At 51.3% G+C, this 9,408-nt stretch overlaps 1 long non-coding RNA gene across 1 annotated transcript; it reads right to left on the minus strand.

Annotated features, from left to right (window-relative positions):
* Positions 1-6,273: 6,273 nt before the first annotated feature.
* LOC125548023 lies at positions 6,274-6,812 on the minus strand. Its single transcript, XR_007300878.1, has 3 exons — positions 6,775-6,812; positions 6,592-6,687; positions 6,274-6,504 (listed from the first exon to the last, which is right to left on the minus strand). It is a non-coding gene; the product is annotated as an uncharacterized LOC125548023 (long non-coding RNA).
* Positions 6,813-9,408: the final 2,596 nt, after the last annotated feature.

A 9,408-nucleotide genomic window follows, 5' to 3' on the forward strand; every position in this document is an offset into this window, starting at 1 on the left:
CCTTAGCCGATATAGCGAAACATAAGGTACCAAAACATGGGAGCCGGCCAAACCCAACTATTGACCCAAGACATGATTCAGAGCTGATGGATATAATGCTATAAGTTCGGGGTGCCGCACTGTCGAAAGTGTTCGAACTTCTCACGTTGCATTATGGGGTATGCTTAAGCCCCTAGCGTATTGGTCGTACCAGAGTGTACAGGTGCTAGATGTCGTGAGTGAACATATATATAAAAAGGAAGAATGCAATAATAGTCTTAATGATATGCATTGCTTATTCAAAAAGGTGCGCTACAGCAGAATGATACAAGTAGTGCGATAAGCAAAAAGTAGGACTGTTTGACATGTCCCTTCCAAGGGCAAGCTGAGGAATAGTATTAAAGAAAATATTTCACTCGTTATCGTAATCCACCTGGGAGTTCCGTGGTGTGACGTAGCTTTCTGCCTCCTTGGTTGCTGCATCATGTGTTCGGCAATCATGCTGCCGGACAGGGTTTCTAGAGATTAAAGTCCTGAAAGAGAAAAATAACAAAGCGGGAAGCCCCTAGTGCGGTTTAAGCCGCGACTTGGGGCGTGCCGCAGTCATGCCCCCCTCCCCGCCTGTGCCCATGGTATTTTTAATGCGTAATTATGTACGCGTGGCACAGATTTCGTCGTTTGGCTGGGACCGGGGTGGGGGCCGCATTGCTATGCGAGCTCGGAACGTGCCAGGCGGTCCTGTTGCCGATTACTCCGGGCGTGCTTGAAGGTGTCCGGGTCCTTAAGCGCCGAACTAGTGGATTGCCTTAAGAGGCTGCTTTGTGCTTCTGCTACGAGGGCCGCAGTGTGCTCCTCCATGCGGAGAGAGCGCTTTGTATTTCCATTGACTGTGATGACCCCCCGAGGTCCTGGCATCTTGAGCTTGAGATATGCATAATGCGGTACGACATTGACTCTTGCAAATGCGGTTCGCACGAGCAGTGCATGGTAGCCACTGCAGAACGAGACTATGTCGAAGATTAACTCTTCGCTAAGGAAGTTATCCGAAGATCCGAAGACCACTTCCAGGGTTACTGAGCTTGTGCAATGGGCCTCTACACCTGGTATGACGCCTTTAAAGGTCGTTTTAGTGGGTTTGATCCTTGAGGGGTCTATACCCATTTTGCGCACTGTGTCCTGATAAAGCAGGTTCAGGCTTCTGCCACCATCCATAAGGACTCGAGTGAGGTGAAATCCATCAATGATTGGGTCTAAGACCAATGCGGAGAATCTGCCATGACGGATACTAGTCAGGTGGTCCCTACGGTCGAAGGTGATCGGGCAGGAAGACCATGGGTTGAACTTTGGGGCGACTGGCTCCAACGCATATACGTCCCTGAGCGCACGCTTCCGCTCCCTCTTGGGGATGTGGGTTGCGTATATCATGTTCACCGTCCGCACTTGTGGGGGGAACCTCTTCTGTCCTCCGGTGTTCGGCTGCCGGGGCTCCTCCTCGTCATCGCTATGTGACCCCTTATCTTTGTTTTCGGCATTTATCTTTCCAGCCTGCTAGAACACCCAACAATCCCTGTTGGTGTGGTTGGCTGGCTTGTCGGGGGTGCCATGTATTTGGCATGAGTGATCGAGTATACGGTCCAAACTGGACGGGCCCGAAGTGCTTCTTTTGAATGGCTTTTTCTGCTGACCGGGTTTAGAGCCTTTGAATCCGGCATTGACTACCGTATCCTCGGTATTGTCGCTGTTAATGCGATGCTTATGTTTGTTGCGACGTGACCTGCCGTTGCCGTCCTTGGTATCCGAAGTACCATGGTTCTTTGATATGTTATTGCTGCGAGCCAGCTAGTTGTCTTCTCCCGCACAAAAGCGGGTCATGAGTGTTGTAAGGGCTGCCATAGATTTCGGCTTTTCCTGACCAAGGTGCCGGGCTAGCCACTCGCCGCGGATGTTGTGCTTGAAAGTTGCTAGGGCCTCTACATCCGGACAGTCGACGATTTGATTTTTCTTTGTTAGGAACCGTGTCCAGAATTTCCTGGCTGATTCCTCTGGCTGCTGAATTATGTGGCTCAAGTCATCGGCATCTGGTGGTTGCACGTAAGTGCCCTGAAAGTTGTCGAGGAATGCGGCTTCCAGATCTTCCCAACAGCCAATGGACTCTGCTGGCATGCTGTTGAGCCAATGCCGAGCTGGTCCTTTGAGTTTGAGTGGGAGGTATTTGATGGTGTGTAGGTCATCACCGCGGGCCATGTGGATGTGTAGGAGGAAATCCTCGATCCATACCGCAGGATCTGTTGTGCCGTCGTATGACTCTATATTTACAGGTTTGAAACCCTCTGCGATTTGATGATCCATTACTTCGTCTGTGAAGCATAAGGGGTGTTCGGCGCCTCTGTACTGTGCTATATCGCGACGCTACTCGAATGAGTCTTGCCCACTGTATTCGGCCCGGCCGGACTTACTTTTACTGTATCCGGCATGACGATTATCGTCTCACATAGTGGCGCGCCCTCGTGATCCATAGATCGATCTTACATGTCTTACATGTTTTGCTTTGTCGTCCAATACATCTCGCAGGTCTGGCGTATTTCCCCATGCCTTTTTATTTTAATGACGTCAGGGTGCGGGCTGAGCTTCTGGCTGGAATGTCTCTCTGTCGTGGCCACGAGGTGGCCGATCGGCCGCGTCATACGCCGGGGATGTAGGTTTCGGTGCTTCCTCCTCCAGTCGGGGTAGCAACCTGCACTTTGGGTAACACTTGGAGGGGCGTTCGAGTTTATATTCCTCGGCCGCCAGGACTTCAGTCCATCTGTCAGCTAGCAAATCTTGATCAGCTTGAAGCTGTTGCTACTTTTTCTTAAGGCTATTTGCCGTGGCTATAAGCCGGCGCTTGAAGCGCTCTTGTTCGACGGGATCCTCTGGCACGACGAATTCGTCATCGCCGAGGCTTGCCTCGTCTTCAGAGGCAGGCATGTAATTATCATCCTCCGCCTCTCCATCTGCCGCTCTCTCAGCAGGGCTGGCTCCTCCATCCTCCTATTCTAAATCTTGCTGGAGGGGATTGTTGTTGTCTTCGGCACTGTCCGGAGTGCTATTATCTCTGGTACCGGTATCACCACTTTTGCCTTGGCGGGACTTAGAGCGGTGCCGCTGATGCCGGCGCTTGGGTTGCTTCTTGGAGGGGTCATCCTCCGTTGTCTCGTCGCCATTGCCTTCTTTGGGTGTGTCCACCATGTATATATCGTATGATGAGGTGGCTGTCCAGTGCCCTGTGGGCAGTGGTTCCTCTTCGAATCCCGCATCGTCGTCCATACCGTCGATGTCTTCGGAGTCAAAGTCGAGCATGTCGGTTAAGTCATCGACAGTGACTACTAAGTGGGTGGTGGGTGGGCGGCGAATTTCTTCGTCATCCGCATCCAAATCCTGCCGGACGTGGTTCGGCCAGGATCCTCCTGACAAGGAGAGAGACCTTAATGAGTTCAGTATGTCGCCAAAGGGCAAGTGCTGAAAAATATCCGCGGAGGTAAACTCCATGATCGGCGCCCAATCGGATTCGACAAGAATGGGCACGGGAGGTTCAGAGTCCGTGCCCGGAGAAGGATCTGGCAGTTTGGCAACACGACTCTCGTGAAGGGTAAGGTCGATATTCGGCTCGATCGCCGCTGAGGATACTGCCTCCGTGACGGGGTCTATCCACCCATCCATGGATGGCGCAACTGGCTCCGAATTGAGGCTCAGAGCGGCTGCCGGTGCGATCTCCTGAATACGGTCCAATGGTAGAGTTAAATCGTACTCATCGTGACCGCGTGGCGCACAAGGCAGGGGCTCGAATCCGTCGAAGATCAAGTCTCCGCGGATATCGGCCGTGTAGTTTAAGCTTCCAAACCTAACCTGGTGGCCAGGGGCGTAACTTTCGATCTGCTCCAGATGGCCAAGCGAGTTGGCCCGCAGTGCGAAGCCGCCGAACACAAAGATCTGTCCGAGGAGAAAAGTCTCACTCTGGACTGCATCGCTATCGATGATCGTAGGAGCCATCAAGCCTAATGGCGACGACACAGAGGAACTCTCAATGAAAGCACCAATGTCGGTGTCAAAACCGGCGGATCTCGGGTAGGGTGTCCCGAACTGTGCATCTAAGGAGGATGGTAACAGGAGGCATGGAACACGATGTTTTACCCAGGTTCGGGCCCTCTTGATGGAGGTAAAACCCTACCTCCTGCTTGATTTTATTCTTGATGATATGAGTATTACAAGAGTTGATCTACCACGAGATCGGAGAGGCTAAACCCTAGAAGCTAGCCTATGGTATGATTGTATGTTGTCCTACGGACTAAAACCCTCCGGTTTATATAGACACCAGAGGGGGCTAGGGTTACACAAGGTCGGTTACAAAGGAGGAGATATACATATCCGTATTGCCTAGCTTGCCTTCCACGCCAAGTAGAGTCCCATCCGGACATGAGACGAAGTCTTCAATCTTGTATCTTCATACTCCAACAGTCCGGCCAAAGGATATAGTCCGGCCGTCCGGAGACTCCCTAATCCAGGACTCCCTCAGGGTCTGAACATATCGAGTCCCCAGACCGCAAAAGGCCAAGTGATGGGGATTGTTTGTAAGGCAGTGGGGGGATATGGCTTTGGTTGGCGAAGAGTTGGCATCCAACGCAACGTTGGACAAGGTCCAATGCATCCGCTCGGGCCATCGGCCAATAGAACCCTGTACGGAAGGCCTTGCTAACAAGGGCTCGAGCTACAGCGTGGTGCCCGCCGAGACCGACATAAATCTCAGCCAGGAGCTGCCCCCTCCTCCTCGGAGATACATCTTTGAAGGACTTCGGTAGAGCTTTTCTTATAGAGATCTTCGTCATGAACCTTGTAGGCCTTCGAACGTCGGACAATGCGGCGGGCGTCATTCTGGTCCTCAGGAAGCTCCTTCCTGTTAAGGTAGGCCAAGAAGGGTTCGGTCCATGGGGCAATGACTGCCATGATGAGATGTGCCGACGGTGTTATTTTGGTGGCTGAGCCTCCAATGATGTTGGTGTTTTCAGAATCAGGGGTCATGTTTGGATCCAGACTAGTGTCGCCGTTTTCCCCTGCCACACCACGGATGGCTTAAAAAGCCTTTCCAGAAAGATATTAGGTGGGACGGGGTCGCGCTTAGCACTGATACGAGCAAGAACGTCCGCTGTTTGATTACTTTCTCGAGCCACATGATAGGACTCGAGCCCCTCGAACCGGGCCGACATTTTTCACTACCGGACTCGCGGACTATGCCTACGGCCCAGGGCCGTCGGCATAGATCTATGCCTACGGCTGCCGTTGGCATAGACCCGTCGGCGTAGATCACGTCAGCGTAGTCTTGGCAGACCTTCGGCGTAGTATAGCCGTCGGCATAGGGGCCTATGCCGACGGCCCGGCGTCAGCCGTCGGCATAGTATAGCCGTCGACACTGTTTTTCATCTGACGGCAACGGACGACGCCATCAAAAGCGCGGACGAATCATGGAATGCCATGTGGCAGAGGTATGCCTATGCCGACGGCAGCCATCGGCATATCAGTGCCACGTGGCATCCCGTGGTGCCTCCTGGTGGAAGGTCTATGCCTACGGCAAAGCCGTAGGCATAGACAAAATCTATGCCGACGGCTTTGCCATAGGCATAGTTCTGCCATGTGTCGGCCCCTGGTTTCTCCTGGTGGCAGAGATATGCCTACAGCAAAGCCGTCGGCATAGACTGAAAACTATGCCGACGGCTTTGCCGTCGGCATATCTCTGCCACATGGCGCGTCCTGGTATCTCCTGGGCTTATATATGCCGACGGGTTTGCCGTAGGCATATTTTTTTTATTTTTTATTTTCTCTATTTTCTCTTTTTCAATTCATTTGACAGCATTTCAAAGCAGAATAATATAGAATTATGCAGAAATATGACAGTTTGTCATCTAAACATACTCAAGTTCATCATCATCATCTAAACATACTCAAGTTCATCATCATCATCTAAAGATCATCACCGGCGAAAGTTCATGAACATAAAACTAGTGCAAGACATGGAACATAATAAAAGTAGGAACATGAAAGGCATGGCACGACGGCCACATGCACGGAATCATCATCGACATCAAACAAGACCACCTCCGCCAAAACCACCACCACCAAGACCACCTCCGCCAAAAGCACGACCACCAAGACCACCTCCAATAAAAGCACCACCGCTAAGACCACCTCCACCAAAACCGCCACCGCGACCACCATCACTCTGGAAGATCATAGTGACTGGGGTCGACGGAGCAGGAGTCGAGCCACCGGTCCCCTACATGTTTGAGAGAAGATTCTAACGGTAAATACGATATGATAGTGTTGAATGAACGAGAACTAGTTTGTCAGTAGTTAGGCAAATGTACTAACCGGACTATCACTGCCTAGTGCCACCCATTCATCGAACGTGGGCACGTGTGGGGATTCTCCCGCAGGTGGTGGTGGGGGTCCCATTTGTGGTGGATCCGTGCGGTTACTCCAAGACGCCAACATAGCCTGGATGTTAGTTAAACAAGCCAACTAGAAGGTCAGAAGGAATGAAAGTGCAAAAATTTAGCTTGGTTCTAAGAGGGAAAAACTAACCGCCATCATCTGACGGTTGTAATCATCATTTGCCTTCACTCGTTGCAAGTACTCTCGCACCTCGAGATTCCTATGCTCGACAAAGGCCTTATATGCCTACATAATTTAGGTTGTTTCTAAGTGAGCAATGCTGAAAATGAACTGAGAATGCTAGAGAGAAAAAGATAAAGGGGAAGTACTTACAGCATGCTGGCGGGCTAAGGGAGTCTGTGAACACCCCGTACTCTCTAACTGGCTCGGGTTGGTAGACCGAAGCCGTGTGTACGAGATCGAAGGAGTGATCAAGCCATCGAAACACGGATTTCGGCCATGTGACTTCCCCTGGATGGCCATCACCGCCGTGTCGTCGATCTGAGATTGGGCGACCTCAGGAACAGGAACATCCGGATGCAACTTCTGATAGTGCTGAGTGTAAGACTCCAGGTGCTCCTCGGTCTTGCCATAGTACTGGCTCTCACCCTCCTTGGGATGACTCCGCTCGCGGGCCAGCTTCCACGACTCAATGTCTGAGAGCGGCCTCTTCAACTTGTCCTCCTACAACGTCAAACAGAAGTTAGCCATACATAAGAACATGACGGTAAAGAAGAACAAAAATGCATCATGCATATAGATATACCTTCATGGCCTTGAAGCCCCAGTGGTTCCTGTTTCCTTGGCAGTGTGTCCCGTCTTTTCCACGGTTAGCCCGGGCCTTGATGCTCTTGGCAGCAAACTCTGCATCATCGCCAAGCCACCTATCCACCAAACTCGCCCATCCGTCATGCCTTCCATAGCACCAATGAGGAACAACCTATGCAAATTTTGGAAGCATGACATGTGAGCATGAAACATATAGTTGACTGCTTGAAACAATGAAAAGTTAGTAATAGTTACCATCATGAACTGCTCCCTATTCAAGGTAAGTCATTGCTTCTGCGCTTGAGTTTTGGTCATCTTTTGTTGCAGGTAGATGTGGTAGTACTACGAGACGGCAACGCAACGCACCTCGTACTACAACTGACGAGCTTTCTTCTTCGCAGCTGCAAGCAAGACAACGTCGGCTCTGGCCTTGTGCTCGTCTAGAACTCTATAGAGTTGCTGCAATCATGCATAAACCAGAAGCAAACAAGGCATGAGTTGAGTGATTCAATGATAAACTATGAACAAAACTGAAGACAAGTGATTCAGAAGAGAACTTACCCAAAATTTGGTGATCACGGCCTTAGCGGCCATCCCGTACTCCGCGTTGCTGCAAGCCTCGTAGTGGGCCCAGCTCGTGGCCAAAACCCGCAGCTACGGGTCCCTGTCTGGCCGCGGGTAGAATAGGCCAGGCCAAAACTCCTTCAATAGGACAGTGATAAGGCCGTTCGGTTTACGGCCCTTTCCGCGAAGGATCCAGTTTCTGCAAAAGAATCAAAGGATTGCCATGTGTACAATAAGAAAATGTTGTCATGTGTTGAAAATATGATTGAGAGGCACTTACTCTGTCCTCGCAGGTTCAATGAGCCACTTGTGCGCCTCGATAGAAGGTGGTGTAGGTAGTCCGGCATTACCACACAGCCACCCCTGCGGAGCACCAGGTGGCAAGTCACCCCACAACTCGGGATCAACCTCCCCTCCACCACCCTCCTCGCCCTCCTCCTCACCCTCCTCCTCGGCCTCCTCCTCCTCGGCCTCCTCCTCCCCGCCCTCCTCCTCCTCACCATCAGGAACATACTCCTCCTCCTCAGACTCAGAAGGTGCCTCTGTATAGGAGGGCATCGAAGAAGACCCTCCTATTTCGGACATGGCCCGGAGTTTTTTGCTCCGGCTGCCTCCCCCCCACCGCCTCCTCCTCTAGGGGCTCTCCCCCCCACCGCCTCCTCCTCTAGGGTCTCCTCCCCCGACCCCTCCACCTCCCTGTGAGGTGTCATCCTCGCGTAGTCGGGAGGGAACCTTGTGGGCTCGTCCACTCCAAGTAAGTCCTTTGAATTTACTGAGGTAATAGTGAAGTGTGAAAAATTACTTTCTCCATGAACCACGCAACGAAATTTTTCCTTCCATCAGCACCTTTTCGGAGAAGAGCAAGTGCCTCCGCTTCAGTCGGAGGCAGCATTCCCGTCCACTCTTCTTCAACGAATCGACTAGAATAAGAAAAGCGGTATAAGAACTAGGCAAAGTGAACATAACGAATTGACTAAAAGAATGGTGCAAAGGTATTACCTCATCCACTCATCCTCAACTTCCTTGATGTTGTGTAAGATATAGAACATGACATCCTCCCACTCATCTCGTGGCATGAGATAAGGTGTCGAGCATCCAGCCCTGCCACCTTGCCCGATGAATAGAGGCAACTTGGGTTTATACTTGGGTTCTTCTGTATTGTATCGAGACACCTTATTATGCAACGTGGAAACATGGTCCGGATAGTAGGCTGTCCTGAGGTCTGCCACCTCCTCTAGGATAACCGCCTCAGCTATGGAAGCTTCAATCTTAGCTTTGTTTCCACATTTCTGTCTCAGATGCTTGTTCTGTCTCTCAGGGCCGTACTGCCAACGATTCTGCACAGGCCCCCCCCAACAATACCTCATTCGCGAGGTGCAAAATGAGATGTGTCATCGGAGTAAAGAAGCCTGGTGGGAAGATCTTCTCTAGCTTGCATATCAACTCCGCACATTCTTATGCATTTATTTTATCTTCTCAAGACATACTTCTTTAGCACAAAGCGTGCGGAAGAAATGGCTTAACTCCACAAGCACACGCCAGACACGCTCGGGAACATAGCCCCGAACCATCACCGGCATAATCCGCTCAATCCATACATGATAGTCATGACTCTTGAGCCCGATCACTCTGCCC

The sequence above is a fragment of the Triticum urartu genome, chromosome 3 (assembly GCF_003073215.2).
Source record: "Triticum urartu cultivar G1812 chromosome 3, Tu2.1, whole genome shotgun sequence".
NCBI lineage: Eukaryota > Viridiplantae > Streptophyta > Magnoliopsida > Poales > Poaceae > Triticum > Triticum urartu.